This window comes from Chenopodium album, chromosome 12, assembly GCF_948465745.1.
Source record: "Chenopodium album chromosome 12, dcCheAlbu1.1, whole genome shotgun sequence".
Classification (NCBI taxonomy): domain Eukaryota; kingdom Viridiplantae; phylum Streptophyta; class Magnoliopsida; order Caryophyllales; family Amaranthaceae; genus Chenopodium; species Chenopodium album.
Genome location: NC_137845.1, coordinates 53,770,457 through 53,787,308, shown reverse-complemented (window position 1 = coordinate 53,787,308; position 16,852 = coordinate 53,770,457). Strand labels below are relative to the sequence as shown.

The 16,852-nt window shown below is 29.7% G+C and overlaps 1 non-coding gene across 1 annotated transcript; it reads left to right on the top strand.

Moving 5' to 3' along the window:
* The first annotated feature begins 14,676 nt into the window (after nt 1–14,676).
* Nucleotides 14,677–14,763, top strand: LOC145573589 (small nucleolar RNA snoR114). Its single transcript, XR_014097573.1, has one exon. It is a non-coding gene; the product is annotated as a small nucleolar RNA snoR114 (small nucleolar RNA).
* Nucleotides 14,764–16,852: the final 2,089 nt, after the last annotated feature.

The following is a 16,852-nucleotide window of genomic DNA, read 5'->3' as shown; positions in this document are numbered from 1 at the left end:
ACCTCCAGGTCAAAGTTCCAGTCAGGGTTTAGTTTCAGTTCGTCCAGTAAGTTCCAGACAGATCTTGAGTGTCTAGCATATTAGTTTTATCTCTTTATTCATTGATATGTATTTAGAATCATTCTTTGAGATCTTGTAATTGGGAAAAAGGGTTTTGAGTGTTTTATGTATTGGGGTGTGAGAGTTCATGAGATTCTCGTTATTATAATTGTAAGAGTGCAAAGTGTGAGCTTCTAGGGTGAAGCCGAGTGAGCTTCTAGAAAGAGGTCGAGTGAATAGTACTCTAGGAGTATTGAGTAGAATCTAGGTCCGGGATTTATGTTGGTTAGGATAAGGTCCTATCATGTAGCAAGTTTCCAGGTAGGAACTTGTGAGAAAGGTCTAATTGTAATAGGTTGTAACTAGAAGTGTTTGGCCTATTATTGTGGATTGGTTTGGTTTGAAATCCCTTAGAGGGTCGAGGTTTTAATTCAAGTTAGGCCCTAGATGGTTTTCTCGTAAAATCCGCTTTGCATTGTATAAGTTCTTAACAGCAATCAGTTTTATATTCCGTAAAAAGTAGGCACTAGGAATATACTACAATTCACCCCCCCTCTTGTAGTATATCATCTAAAATAACAACTATTGATAAGCAAATTAAGAGGATCGACTACACTAAAAAAGCTAGCTTAACAGTTAAAATATTCCACTTGAAGGAGGGGTGACGAGATTAAGTTTGTCACGTGTTTATCATGTTAGCTCTTAGCACCATTGATAGATTATTATATAAATCGATCTTGGGCTTTAACCATCATATTAAGTTTTTGGTTGCATTAGTCCTTTAATATGGTATTAATAGCAAGCATGACAAATAAAAAGGCCATCGGCTGATCAAATCTCATCCGCCACCTCCCACTATCAAGTGAAATATTTTGCACTGAGTATGAGGAAGGTCCATGTTGCATCTACACTGTAAGCTCAAAGGGCTCTTATGTTTGGAGGCGTGATAGAATGAATATATATAAATTGATCCTAGTTTCAACCATCAGTTTAAACATTTGGTTAAGTTGATCCTTTAACAACCATATTAGATCACAAACTCATCTATAAATTAAAGTAGATAGATAGGGTCTGTTCTCTTCAGCTTATTTTCAATTCAATTTAGTTCAGTTCAGTTTCTAATTTCCTTCTGTCATAAAATATTTAGTTCAATTCAATTCAGCTCAATTCAATTAATGAGAATAGGCCCTTAAAGTCCAAATTTGACTTTATGAGACTATATGTAGTAGCCTAATTACCCCATCCATAAATGGCTCTTGGTGTCATATCACTGATGTATAGCCAGCTATGTCCAAATCGATGTTCACATGCACACAGAAAAGGGTGGATGGAAAGAGAAAGTGTGGAAATAAGAATGAAGAGCCAAATCAAATTCCCCAATTTTCATGGAAATGTCAGCGTCGAGTAGAGGCAAAAATTCTTGACAATACGTGCATCATTTATATGCCTGATTTCCCTATGCGTCGCCCTACTCCATAAATAACCTATTTAAATAATCATGTACATCTTCTCCGTACATATATTGATAGATAGCATATAGAATATACTTTATGGTTATAGAGCATTAGTAATAATATCATCAATTAGTAATACATTATGATAAAATAAATAGGACATTGATTTTAAAGAATCTATGTGCCATTATGCCCAATTGCCCATATAACATTCTAACCAATAATTTTTTTTTTTTAACCTAACATTACCTTTTTCATTTTTAAACACTTGCACTTCGTGCTTTGTGATTAAAAATAATAATAATATTGCACATGTTTTATGATATGATTCAAATGCTAATTTTTAAAACAATACAAATGGAGAAGGTAGTATCAAGGGTGGAGGGATCGAGTTCAATGAAAGGGAATTCTTGAATTTCAAGTAACTTATGGACGTTATGATTGTGATAGATCATGTTGGTTCCTATGTACGTAATTGTATAGTGATTTGTTAAATTGATGTATGGAGAAAGTGTGGAAAAGTATCGTGTTATGCAATGTATTACAGAGTACATTCTAGCTATATACTCTGTAAATTAGAATTACTCTAGAAAAGCAATTATATTAGAGATCAAACTAACCATAGCATAAGATTGGATATTGGCTTTGTGCTAGCTTAGTAAAATAGAAAGAGTTCACATATTCATGCATGGCGTTCTTTGCAAAATGTCCCTTATGTTATAAATTATAAATGGCCCTAGTTAAGACAGAAAAGATCACGTACCCACTAATTCACGTGCTTCTTAAAAATGATTACAAGAAAACAATAATCTTACATTATAACCTCCTCATACTCCTTTGTCTCTTGGCCTAATTTTAATCTATCACTGTATTATCTTAGCATTGGCCTCCAATATCTTTGATAGAGAGTCCATAAATTGCATCATTTTATTTTTATATCCTCTCTCTAACACAATCAAAAACGATTTTAGGAATATATATTTGAATATTTATTTTTTGTTGAAAATCCTAGTGGCCGAAAATTTTGTGATAAGACATAATTTGTATGTGCTTAAGTATGTAACTATCTTGTTTCAGAAAAAAAAAAAAAAAGTATGTAACTATCTACATTCTTCCAAATAATATAAAAAAATTTAAAGAACACAATCAGAAACTATCTACATGATAAAAAATATTATAAATATTCATAAAATGTTATCAATATTTCACCGGTTCACCCCCGACCAACTAATTTGTAGCCTGAAAGAAAGATTATTAATTATTGGGATTCAATGAGAAGATTCTTAACTAAAATGAGAATGCCAGGATAAATGTGTAAAAGTTTTTACTAAATATACATATATTTCTCAATATATGTGCAAATTTGAATTTTTAAGCTGATAAAATTTTAATCTTTTGGAAAAATAGAAATTGAGCACATTATATATCAAATTTGAGTCGAATTTTATATATATATATATAAATCCTTCTCATTTTAATAACCTTCTCATTTGACCCGATTTTTTCGATTCAGTCGTCGTCAGTGATGGTCCTCCACCCATCTATACTTATTAATACTCGTAGCAATATGCAAACTAGGGTACATAAAACACTTGACTAGTGCACGCAAGCATACAAAGCTCGTGTTAATATGGAAAATGAACACTCCATCCAATTGTTTTATTTGGAGAGGATTGTAATAATATTGTCACGTGGTGCAATCGTTATATAACTTATATCGATCTTTTGGCTTTCGTAATTTACAGTTTGTATTTGAGAATGATTGTGAATACATTCTTAATTGCGTAGAAAAATAAAACTAGTTGTGGACCACATACGTGTATGTGCATGCATATTGTTTTAATCCTATATCAAGCCAATAATAATCTCCATTACCTTACACATACCACACATTACTTCTTATCAAATCTTGTTAGCACACAACGCGCCATGCTTTAACTATGTTGATCTTTTGTTAGATACGGGTCTGGGTCGCACCCGTTATGGGAGAGTGCAAGTCCACCACTTCACAAGACCAAAGAGGTTCCACCTCAAAACCATATGACAATGAGGGGAGTAGCCCCTAAGCCTTATATTGTGGTGGTAACTCTTGAATTCTTTTAATGTGGGATTCCATTACCACTGCATTCCCCCTTTAGTGTTTTTAGTGTGGGACAAGAGAACGCTTACATGTGGTTATTTCTTGGCTCAACATCTTTAATCAAAAGTTTTGTTTACATCGATTGATTGAGTTCTTATATTCAATATTTCAAAGAATATGTATATAATTCAATTTTGGGTTCTATTCAATCATCAGCTTAAATATATGATTGAAATGATCTTTTAACATGATATTAAGAGTCAATGTGGTATAAAAGTCACAAATTTAAATTTCATCCCCCTCCTTTCAAAGTGAAATATATATTAAGATCCTCATATATATTGCATCCACATTTCAATCATATGAGGAGGTGTGCTGTCAAATCACTGATCTGTAATTGCATGCACAAGAGCAACATAGGAATGCATCAAATTGTTCTAGGATACATTGATTTATTTTTATTTTTGACAGGCTAAGATACGTTAATTTGTTAACTCATGACTTTGCATATCTACGATTTCTCATTCCATATAAATGTTACTTCTTCTGTGTTTTTTTTTTTTTTTCATTACTCTGTATTACATATTTGACTTCTGCACTATTTGCATAATCTATTTTAACTACATATAAGAGTTATATTTAGAAAAAAAAATATATACTTCCTACGTTTATTTTTAGTTGACACGTTTCTATAGTCCCGTTTGGCAATGCACAAATTCAACCGTTAATATCTTTAATTATCGATTTGAAAAAACTGTAAAAAGTTGATATTTTGAAAATATATGTCGTGACGAATCTAACAAAACCCCACATCACTATATTTTTTATTACGTATAAATCACAAAATAGTGTGTGAATAGTGTTAAAGTCAAAACGTGTCAACTAATAAAAAACGGAGGTAGTATAATCTTTTTTAGATTTGCCTCAATTTATAGCTTTAAAACATCAACTTTGATTATAATTTTATTTATTAATAATTAATAACATTTATAATAGCAAGTTTGAAATGAGAAATGTTACAATTTTTTTTTTATTTTTAAATGAGGAAGTACCGAAGTAGTTATCTATGTCTCTTTATGTGTTGTGATTGAATTTTTTTCATCTGATAAAGACATCTTATAGAATATTCAATAATCACATTAACATATACAAGTAAACCGAGCTCACATTAAGCTAATTTGATTTACACCATGCTTGTCTATTGCAACTCTTTCAAGGTTTAATTTGTCGCGTTGTTACTGTTATGATTTGGAACCTTAGCTTTTTTTTTTTCTTTTTTTTGGACTGAGTGTTCTATATATATATATATATATATATATATATATATATATATGAGACTTTCTCGATCGAAGCTAAGTTCTAAAACGGCTAAGGAGTAATCCTTCTAGATGAAGTTTCCAAATCTTGTTGCTTAAGTAGTGTGTTCTAAAGCTTTTTTTTTTTTTTTTTTTGGACTGAGTGTTCTAAAGCTTTTTAAACATAACACAACGGATGCAAGAACTAATAACAAATAGCAAACCGTAACACTATAGCACGCATAGTTAACAATTCGTTAGGTACGTCCACACAAGTAATTAGGAGGAAATTTCATTGATCTTAAGAAAATACACATATTATAGGATTGGATGAGATTAAAACCTAAGAAGTTTACATACTAGTACTACTCCCAAACTTAAAACTATATAATAATATAAATTGATATTTTTGCCCTTGAACTACCAAATTAGGGTTAAAATAGCATTATAGATAATAAGTGTGTGTGTTCAATTAACTTGATTTTTACTTATTTGAATTTCTTAAAATTATCTTAGTTGTAATTTGAACTTAAATAAACCTTCTTAAACTTATTTTTTTCTTAAACTGGACTTATTTAAAGTTATTGGACTTGAAATAAGTGAAAATAAGACACCTTTACAGTCAAACATATGTGTTCATGTTTGGCTCATCATATTTTCATCAAGGTTGATAATGTTGTTAATTTTATTTCATACTGAAATAAATGACTTTTAACATCATATATTCATGTTCATGTTACCACATATATTGGTTCGTTACACCCGATGAACACAACTTGCAATAAATTATTAGGAACATTTCTACGAAGTGGACGAGGAGGGAAGATTTGATTCCACACATAAAGACTTTGGATCAAAAGGAGGGGGACTGTGCCATACCAACTCCACAAAATTTAAAATTATCAATCAAACTTACATCTTTCTCAAGAAATTAATTATGCATACAAAAATCAAAGGCTTAATTCCTTTAAGTATCATCCAATAGATCTCCTTCAATTGTTCCTAGATAAGCCAAAATCCACATGGAAATGTGGCATCGATTAGCATGCGCATAAAAGTACGTAGTTAACATATTAAAATTAGAAGAAGATAAGTTAGTTGTAAAGACTAAAGAGTCAATTTAATTATAATGTTGCATGAATATGCATGCGAATCCAATAAAACTATTGCAATTTGCTATAACTTAATCACCCTAAAACACGCATTAAAGAGAACTTTAAACATGTTTATGTAAGGTTAGTGGTCCAACATTAGGTATTAGAGAGTAATTTGGTGGTAATAAATGATAAATTATACTCCATATGAATAATTAAGATCATCAGCTGTAATGTTATCTTTTAGACGTCAATTTGTGATAGGGTTTTTGAGACAAGAGTTGATTATGAAGAGATGAATTAAGATAATGAAGAACTAATACAAACAAATAACACTAGATATTATAACAAACCTTGGAAGAACATGTAAGATACAACACTAGTATAATCATCTCCACTTGATCAACCTCACTTTTGAAATTACCACCTTTTGATTGATTATAGGGGACCATCGATTCTTTGATATGCTAAAAAAGTTAACTAAACTCTAAAATTATGACCATTTTAACTGAGCGATAATTTTATTTTTTTATTTTTTTTTAATTTCTTTGTTTTGTTTGTATATAGACTTAACCTTTTTTAACAAAACTTATCCTCGGTTCTGCATACAGTAGCATTGCATATCGTAATTTGACTGTTATCTCTGTCTTTGCATTATATCAAAGGGTGATAAATTAAATATATAAAAGGCGGTTAGTGTCAACTTAACCATACCTAAACTAAAAAGACACCTAGAGGTTTGCATCTTTTGGTGAGTGTAATATTTCCTTTCTTTCCCTTTGCTCTAACTTGTCAACCTTTGCACCAACAATTTGATTAGAGCTAAACTTCAAATATCATATTCTCTCTGTTCCTTTATATTTTTTTTATTCTATTTGACTATACACAGTCTACAAAATGCGTATTAAAACGTCTACATCTTTACTTCCGTATACATAAAAATTATAAAAACGTGATATTAATAAAATATATAATGATACGAATTTAATAAGATCACTCATGATTAAATTACCTTTTATAGATTAACAATAATTTAAGGTCAAAGTTTTCAAAGTTTAACCTTAAAAATGACAATGGGACAAAAAAAAAGGGGTGGAGGTAGTACAAAGTAATAATTATCTTACACGAAGTATGCATCATTTACTTTTGTAATTCTTAATTATCTTACACGAAGTATGTATCATTTACTTTTGTAATTCTTTACCTCTAGATATATGTATGTGTACACTTGTGATCCATGAACTTGTGATCATTTAGCAAGTACAACTTATAATATAAAAACAAAATAAGAAAAAAATTAATAAAAAATAAAAAAAGTAAACCTATATATGTAGTATTCAATGTTTCATCATAAGTTTTCAAAATAAGTATGTGTACACAGTTAAAAACATGGTTGTGGGTAGAGGTGTCAAAAGAACACCCCGATCTGATTCGAAACCGATCTAAAAAATATCCGATTTAGATTTGGACTCGCGTGGATATAACAATTTAGTATGACTTAACTTTAAAAATTTACCCAACCCGACCCGACCATATCAGACCCAATCCGATCATCCGAATTGACACCCCTAGTTGTGGGACTTATAGTTGTATATATGTCGGTGTAAAACCGCACATCGTTCACTATGACATTTCGACCACTACAAATTTTGTAGTCATAAATCATGGTAATACGAAGAGAGAGGGAAATCGACACCATTGTCAATATTTACGATACGGTAAATATATGGATGAGTAGTGACGAGGTGAGTTGGTTGAGAAAATGGTTGATGATACTATAAAAATGGTCGGAATTTCAAAAATGGAGGTGATCAATAGAGACACAAGTTATTTTAGTCAAGAGATTGCGCCATCTTCGAGATAAAACGGGAGGAGGGAAAGTATATCGACTAAAAGAATGTTAGGGAGTGAGCTTAATCGATCTTCTTGTTCCTCATAATTTCTGGACTTTTGACTGTATTTAGGAATAGACAGTTTAACAAAAGGCTGATTTTCATACTTATGGGATTTGTTGGCTTTTGTTAGAAAAATAATACAAGAGCGGGGCAGAGCTAAGTTCAAGGCAATGGGGTCAATTGACTCCACTTAATTTTTGTAAAAAAATATTACAATTTTAAAAAAATTAAGAAAAGTTATTGAATTATATTGAATTATTTAATTTGGAAAATACAATATCAAAATTCGGAGAACTCTATCAATGTAAAACATACATATTTGTATGTGTATATATGTGCAGTATATAATATATAATATATAATATAATATGAATTTGTTTTTAGGATTTTTAAGTCATTATGAAAGTTTATGTAAATGTTTTTTATTAATATTTTGAGATAATAAATTCATTTACTTTTGGTAAAAAATTAATTTAAATTTGTTTGACCCAACTTTGCACCACTGTACAAGAGTGGGAATGTATACTACAAGAGCTAGCTAAGGAATTGAAGAAGATTAAGAGAGAAAGAGTAAGAGTGGAGTATGTGAAGCTCTGTTCAAAAGCAAAAAGAGTTGTTAATATATATTCCAAGGGGTCAGCTATGAGCTTTATGAGAATGTCTATATAACATTCTTGTATACATGGTCTATCTTCAAAGTCTTATATATTCTTTATAGATAATATATAGTCAAATTAACAATAATGTATGCATAAAATTACTCATGTTTGCACATATTTGGTAGTATATCTTCAATAGTTTAATTTATTTGATTCTTAAACTATAAAACCACACCTATTTTCTTATTCTTACCAATCTCCTCCAATGAGTTGATGACAAAACTATATAATAGAATAATATACTTTTATGGTTCCCGGCCCTGTTTTTTTTTTTTTTTTAATTAATTGGCTACAACGCTTCTCTTAATTCCGATGATTTTCAATGCTTAACTCTAAATTATGCGTACTGGTTTCATCTTAGTGTATTGTATAATGAATTCACTTGTATACAGTTGTGAGTTGTGATGAGTTGCTTACAAACTTTGAAATTATAACAAGTGTAGGATGATTAACAAGCTTAACAAGCTAATAGACCAACCAAACATGGAACAAGATAGAGCTATAAAGTTAGCGCGCATTACATCTTTACAACAGAGAAAATTTCATGCACGAAAGGTCGAGCCAATAGGTCATTCACCGTGCATGAAATCATAGAGGCTAGTTAGCTAGCTAGTTTATCTTTCTTAATTGTCAATATTGCTTAGTGAACTAATTTATGTATTACATGCACACAATTCCTATCGCATGAATTGTGTAGATGTTGTGTAAATAACATATATTTACATCTATAAAAGAACATTATTTATTGTATTGTATATAGATTTTATTATCTTTTAAATTAATACTCCATAATCCATATATATACGTAATAATTTAAAGGAAATTTTGTCAGAAAAAACCATTTATAATAAATTTTTTGTTGGAAAAAATCTTATAAATTTTTTTTGGCAAATAGAAACCAGATTGTAAATTTTTTTTGTTGAGGACAACCAAAAACCCCTAATTGACATTATTAACCTCTAATTTCTCTTATTTCTTCTAATTACACTTTTAACTCTCTTTTAACTATTTAATAATTAAATTAATATATATATTTAAAAAAAAAAAAAACAAACAAACAAAAACCACCACCCAGCCAACCCTTCCCCTTCCCCTTCCCCCTCCCTATTCGAGCCGCCACCTATAACCCCCACTCTCATCGGTGACCAACCTCCAATCCACCACCGCATTCACAATATTGGTTGTTTCCCGCCGAGCTCCCCTACTTCGACCAGCCAAAAATTTCTTCCATTCTTTTCCAGTCATACCATTTGCTGCTGCCAACAAACAATTCCATGGCAAAATCAACATCTCACAACAAATTCAGGCAATTCAGCAACAAAAAATGAGAGAAAATCACAGAGATAAGAGAGAGAAAGAGAATAAACCTCGAGGATTGACGACGAAGACGAGATCAGAGCAGCGAGAGAGAAGATTAGTGGAGGAGAGAGAAAATTGAGGCGGCATTGATGGAGGATTATTCTGAGCCTCACAACCACTCTATTGGGTGGAATTTTTGGGTTAGGGTTTAGGAGGGTGATCGCGGCGAAGGTAAAGGGGAAAGGGAGGAGGTTGGTTCGACAGTGGAGGTTGGTCGGCGGGGATGGAGGGGTTCGAGGCGGCAGTTGGGGATGGGGGAGGGGGCTGCTACCTGCTGCCACGGGAGGGGGAGAAGGAGAGGGTGGCTGGCTGGTGGTGATGAGGGTGGTTTTTGTTTTTTTTTTGTTTTTAATTTATTAATTAACTTAATTATTAAATAGTTAAGTGAGAGTTATGAGTAATTAGAAGGAATTAATGGAAAATTAGAGGTTAATTGAGCGATTAGAGATCTTAGGTTGTCTTCAACAAAAAAAATTTACAATCTAGTTTCTAGTTGCCAAAAAAATTTTATAAGGTTTTTCCAACAAAAGAGTAATTATAAATGGTTTTTTCTGACAAAATTTCCTAATTTAAATTCGCCTTAAGGGTTTATTAATGTTAATCACTCATCATCATGAATATAAAAATAAATAATGAATGATTCTTGTACTGACAAATCATTCTTTTTTGAAGAAGAAGAATATTGACAAATCATTCTCAATGAAAAAGAATGAAGTTATTGGTAGCATCCTCAAATCATACACTCCATATATTTCTATGCTTTATGTATCCAAAGGCAATTAACTTTGGAATTTTGTTGTATCATTTAAGAAAATTTTTGCTGCTCCTATTTACCTTTACAAAAAAAAAAAAAAATAAATAAATAAAAAAAAAAATAAAAAAAAAAATAAAAACTTTTCTTTTTAGTCCAATTTATTTTTAAGCTCCTATTTACCATTGAATGGATCTCATTAATAAGGCCATCAGGCAGCTTAAAAATGCTCATAGTATATTTTCTTTTTTTTTTTTAGTCCAATTAGTTCTATTATTGTTTTTAGTCCTTTTTTTTTTTTTTTTTTTTTTTTGCTGTCGTGAATGTAATGGGTGTTAAAAAAAAAAAAAAAATTTCTTTTGTTTGGTGAAAATAAAATCCTGAATTTTATAGAAGAAAAAATAAAATAATTTAATTATTTTGATTAGATTAAAAAATAATAAAATTAAACTATATTTTGGTCAATCTATGATTGAACATGACATATAGCTTTTTTTCCTACAAGTGTCAACTTTTATAGGGCCAACAAGTTAAATGTCTACAATATTCCAACATTACTTTTTTTTTTTTTTCTTTGAGGGAAATATTCCAACATTACTTTCTATGTGATATAACTTTTTTTCTAATTACAATGTGTAATTTTAAGTTTATTGTAAAAAAAAACTGGACTTTTAAATACTACTTCCTAAGTACGGAGTTTTATGATCATTTGATTTTTTCTTTTTTCTCTCTTCTCTCTCTTCTAGGGTTTTAGTTTTCTTTGCCGTTTAGGTCGGAAATAGTCTAATTTCTTCGAAAATTATATTATTTTCGACCCTTTTTCTTAAATTCAATTTAGTTTTTTGTTTTGATTTGTTTGTTTTGTTCTCTCCATCTGTGAGACTCTGTCCCAATTTTCTGGGATTTTAATTCGCATTCATGGATGAGAATTTTATTTTTAGGGTTCTTATAATAATTGGGAAGGTGATTTGAATTTCTATGCGTTTAGGATTTGTCATCAACCGGTCGCTCAAAATATCAGCGCATATTACGGAGGTCTCAACTTAGAAAGATGCAAAGACATCGAAAATCATTGCTCGCGTCAAGCTTGAAGCGATAGAGTATGAGCTATGCCAAATATGCAAATTAGTTATGATTTTGATTGTAAAAGTTATGATATTTTCTCTGAATTTGTGGTTTACAGATCTTTATTATTGTAGATGCCGTATGACTATTATTTAATGATATTATTACTTCCCGTTCAAAAAAAAAAAAAAAGTTTATTGTAAAACAGTTCAAGTTTAAGTTGCCTACTGCTGATCTTTTATTATGGGTATATATTACTAATATCAAATTACGTATTAATAAAAATAAAAAACACTATATATTATCGATTTAATATTGAATGAAAAATTAAATTTTTTTATTAGCACAATATTATACATTTACCTAATTTTCTTATTGTACATCAATCACTTTAAAATACATTTAAATAATTCTACTTGACATTGAAATATTAATATACCTTGATGAACATCCAGAAACAACATAGATTCAAATATAATGCTACTTCTCTTTTAAATATTTTTAGACGAGCTTGATGGGCGGACATCCACATATATACAACAATTAAATAGATTCGTAATACGGTTTACAGGTATAAGACCTTATTTCAGAAAATTAAAACAAAAAAATTATTTTGTGTTTAGTGTTTAGTGCTTAGCAATATGATCAATATAGGCAGATCAGATAGATCAATGTTAGGTCTTATAGAAAATTTGACGAATGCATGCATGATCCAACCTCTATATTCTCTTTCAAAGTAGAATTGTGAAGCCATACCATAAATGGCTGATAAAGTTCGGATAAGTTTTGAGAAATTTATAGAGAGTACTATACAAGACAAATAGAAGGTTGTATTTTAAAGACTGAAAATTTTGAATATTATTAGAAAAGTCTTTTTTTTTTTTTTTTTTTCGCACACACGTCCAATGCATGTATGATCCGACCTCTCTATTCTCTTTCAAAGTAGAATAGTGAACCCATACCATAAATGGCTAAATAAAATTCAGATAAGTTTAGATAGTACTGTATAAGAAAAATAGAAGGTTGCATTATAAAGACTCAAAATTCTGTATATTACTAGAAAAGTCTCTTTTTTTTTTTTTTGTTTTTTTTTGGGCATGTATGTATGACTATATGAGTCATATGACCACATAGAGTAGTAATTACCATGACATGTTATCACAAATCTTGAATATATCCGTCAATACTCCGTTACTTTCATAATTTGAAACGATATTTTGGTGGTCACACAAATTTGCAATGTGCAACAATTGGCATCCACATTTTAATAAGAGCTCACACATGTATTGTGTAGTTGTTTATCAGCTCACCTCAGCACATGTTGTGTTGTGTTTTATCGCAATCAACTGGCTAGCCCATTGACAAATAATAGCCCAATCCACTTTATATCTAGCTGTCCAGTATTATAGCACATTACATAGCCCATTTGTTTATAATTGCCAATTGGGCCCAACAATTTCTGTTTTTCTTAGCGGTCGTTTTACAAAGTTAAGTAGCTACTTCATGCTAGTTAAATAAACTTTTACACAAACATCTAAATCAAACTAGGTGATATAACAAGCTAATAAATCTTGTCAAAAAAAAAAAATTAATGTTTGAAATTGTACACTATTTACACACATTCATTTGATTGTCTTGTTTGTTATTACTTTGCTAAGAAATATACAAACATTTAAGATAATCTTGTTAGATTCGTCTCAATATTTTTAGTTTTTTTAGAAAGTATCAAGACTCTCAACATATGCTTTACAGATATAAACCCAGACTATTATAAGATATAATAAACATAATTAGATATTACGGAGTAATAATTTGAGATATGCATTAGCAAGATGTTTAAACTTCCAATGTTGCAATTAAGAAGAACATAGGCACTATTCATGATGGTCTTGGAATATATTCGACCCATTTTGTTGGAGAATTTAAATGACATAGCCTTAGCTCGGTTCCTAGCTTTGTGGAATGATTTCTCGATATTTTAGTTTTGTACGTGTGATTTCTTGAAAAATGTGTCAATTTGGGTATTTGAGTTAGGTTCATTATTGATGTCGCTTTTATTTTAAAGTTAAGTTATACTTAATTATTGTGTCTGTTTTTTTTTCAAATTATATTAAATCAGGTTGGTCAATCAGATCGATTTTTAACACCTCTAAGACTCTAAGTAGCATACATTCAATTGTCCCACATTTACGTTATATCACTAACAAAAACATGTTTATATTCAACAATACACTTCCTCCTTATTGAGCTATGATGCATATTGCGCTTGTGTAGATGGAAGGGTCCGCTACGTTTCTCTGAACAACATATGACAAACCGGCGTGTCTGAGCTCTAAAATTTTTTATGTTAAACTTCACAAGATTTTTTTTTTTTTTTGCTGCAAACTTCACAAGATTAATAGTATAATGATGTGTTTTTTTTATTTTTTTGGATATGAATATAAAGAATAACTATATGTTTAGAATTATAAGTCCTCCCAATATAAGAATTAAATGAAATAATTTGGATACAACATTTGTTCTCCATATTATATTAGTTATTCAACGGTAATACAAAGTATATATTGTTTTTTTTTTTTTTTTTTTGAGGGGAAAAAGTATATATTGTTGAATACATATAATAATATATTTTACGGTCCCTTTATTTCTAAATAATTAACAGTTTGATTATCATACTTGTCAATGTACAAGTTTGATATTTTATACGAAGTATATATACTACTGTACGAAGTATATATATTTTACTTTGCAACTGATAAGAAACAAAGGCTCAACCAATAAATGAGAAGAAAAAAAAAACATAACTTACTTTCAAAATTAATTGTCATGTTGATAACGCAACATCTATATTCTAACTTAAGTAGTTGAAACTTGCTTGAAACTTTGTTGAAAGGTAGCACATGTTGATACAATTGAATAATCCCACATCGACTGTCTTGATGATAAAACATTACTATAAATAATCTAGTGTACAGCTAATCATATGAGCAGTGAGGAAAGCTGCGCCAAAGTGGACGGAGGGTCCTCCACGTTTGTCTGATTCGATGATTAATTATTGGCGCTTCTGAGCTCACTTTTTTTGTATTTTTTTTTAATTACACTTATGTTTTATTTATTTTTTTTTTAAATGTAAGTTTTAATGACCAAATTAAAGCTTGCATAAGCTTTTTTTTTTTTTTTTTTTTTTTTTTTTTTGCCCTTTATTAATTTAACACAGACTTGTTTTATTCTTTGCCCATATTATAAAAGCCTAAACTAGGATTGTATATGGTTTCAGAAGATTATTATTTTTTAATTTTTTTGAATGGTTCAGAAGATTATACTGCAGTACATAGTTTTGATTTTTGAATTGCTTGTATTATTTTTTTCCCCTATTGAAATGTAATTGAGGTTTATTGTTTGAAGATTTATTGTAATAAAATGGTACACTTCCTCCTTATTTTTAATATTGCACTGCAGGAGAAAGACAATTATTATTATTATTATTTTTTATGATATTAGGAGAATAATATCATATATATGGGATATTACTGTAACACTAGGAGTCTAGTAAATTAGGTTTAGATATTACTATTGTCTATATATATTGTAATGTGGTCGAATATTATAAATGGGAAAAATACAATGAGAAAAATATAAGAATAATAATTTTTCCAAAATTTAACATGATATCAAAGCCTAGGGAGATTCTAGTACAAAAAACACAAGAGTTCATGTGGGAGAATAAGAGAACCTTGAATACGAGAGTTCGTGTGAGATGGGGGAATTTAAAAAAAAAAAACATCTTAATCATATCACGAGAGTTCGTGTGACAGTAGAGAGTGAAAACCACTAGAATTCGTGTAAGAGATCGAATGAGAAAAACCTTAAACATGAGATCTCATGTGAGAGGAGAAGAAGAAAAAAATGACGTGTTTGAAAAAAAAGGTGTTCTCATTGTGTTGATATATTTGCAAGTTCCAAAAGAATGAAGTTATCGTTTGATTGCATGTTGATTGATGAGTTCAAGTAAAAGGAGTGATCAATTAATTGCACACATTTTTCATTATTTGCATCCATTACAAAATTATTGTGAGGGTTTACAATTCTTTTAGATCAGGTTCAATTATTCAACGGTTCATGATCGTTGGTAATTCAAATTACATATAGCAGCTTGATGATGATGTAATGCAAATTTTTATTTTATTGGGAGGGCACTGAGATATAAATGTATATTGTGATATGATATTAGGAGAATAATATCATATGAGATATTACTGTAACACTAGGAGTCTAGTATTAAGAGATAGATGAATTATAAAGATATTATTATGTATTGTGATAAATATTCTGGAGAATATCTTGTGAAAAAAATATTAGGTTTAGATATTTCTAATATATATATATATATATATATATATATATATATATATATATATATATATATATATATTGTAATGTAGCTTAATATACTTTGGGCTACAAATAGTTTTCTTGAATATTTTGCAAAAATAAAAAATAAAAAATAAAAAATAAAAAATAAAAAAGTAAAAAATAAAAAATAAAAAAGTAAAAGGCAAGAATATTTTTCACAGGGTAATGACAAGTGTCATTGATTATTTGCTTTTGGTATAAGTTAATAGATTTGTTCCATACCTCCTTTCCCACACTTGCCACTTTGCTAGCTCAAAAGTCTGCTACAAGTAGTTTTTATTTTATTTTTTAAAATGAAAAAAATCACTTGTTTATCACGTTTGCCAAATGCATAAATTTAATCACCAATATCACATGACTATGTTTTTCCTTATATGTACTCGTAAATCACAAAAGAGGGTCAATGATGAGTGTGAATAATCCAACGGTCAAACTAGATCAGGTAAAAAAGAGCGGAGAAAGTATTTTACGGAGTAAATAATAATTAATTTACCCCCCCTACTCATAAGTCTCAAAGTATCTAGTTCACAAATTGTATTGGGTTCATTGCGATAAACAAAATGAAGTAATTAAGTGATACGTTCTCTGTTCCAAATTAGGTTACACATTTTGACAAGTCATTATTCATAAACTTAACTTTGACTAAGATTTGTGATTTATTTTGTAGATATAAAAACAAATTTATGTGGGATCTTATTAGATTCATTTCAATGTGTACTTAATTAAAATTAAATTTTTATTACTCGTA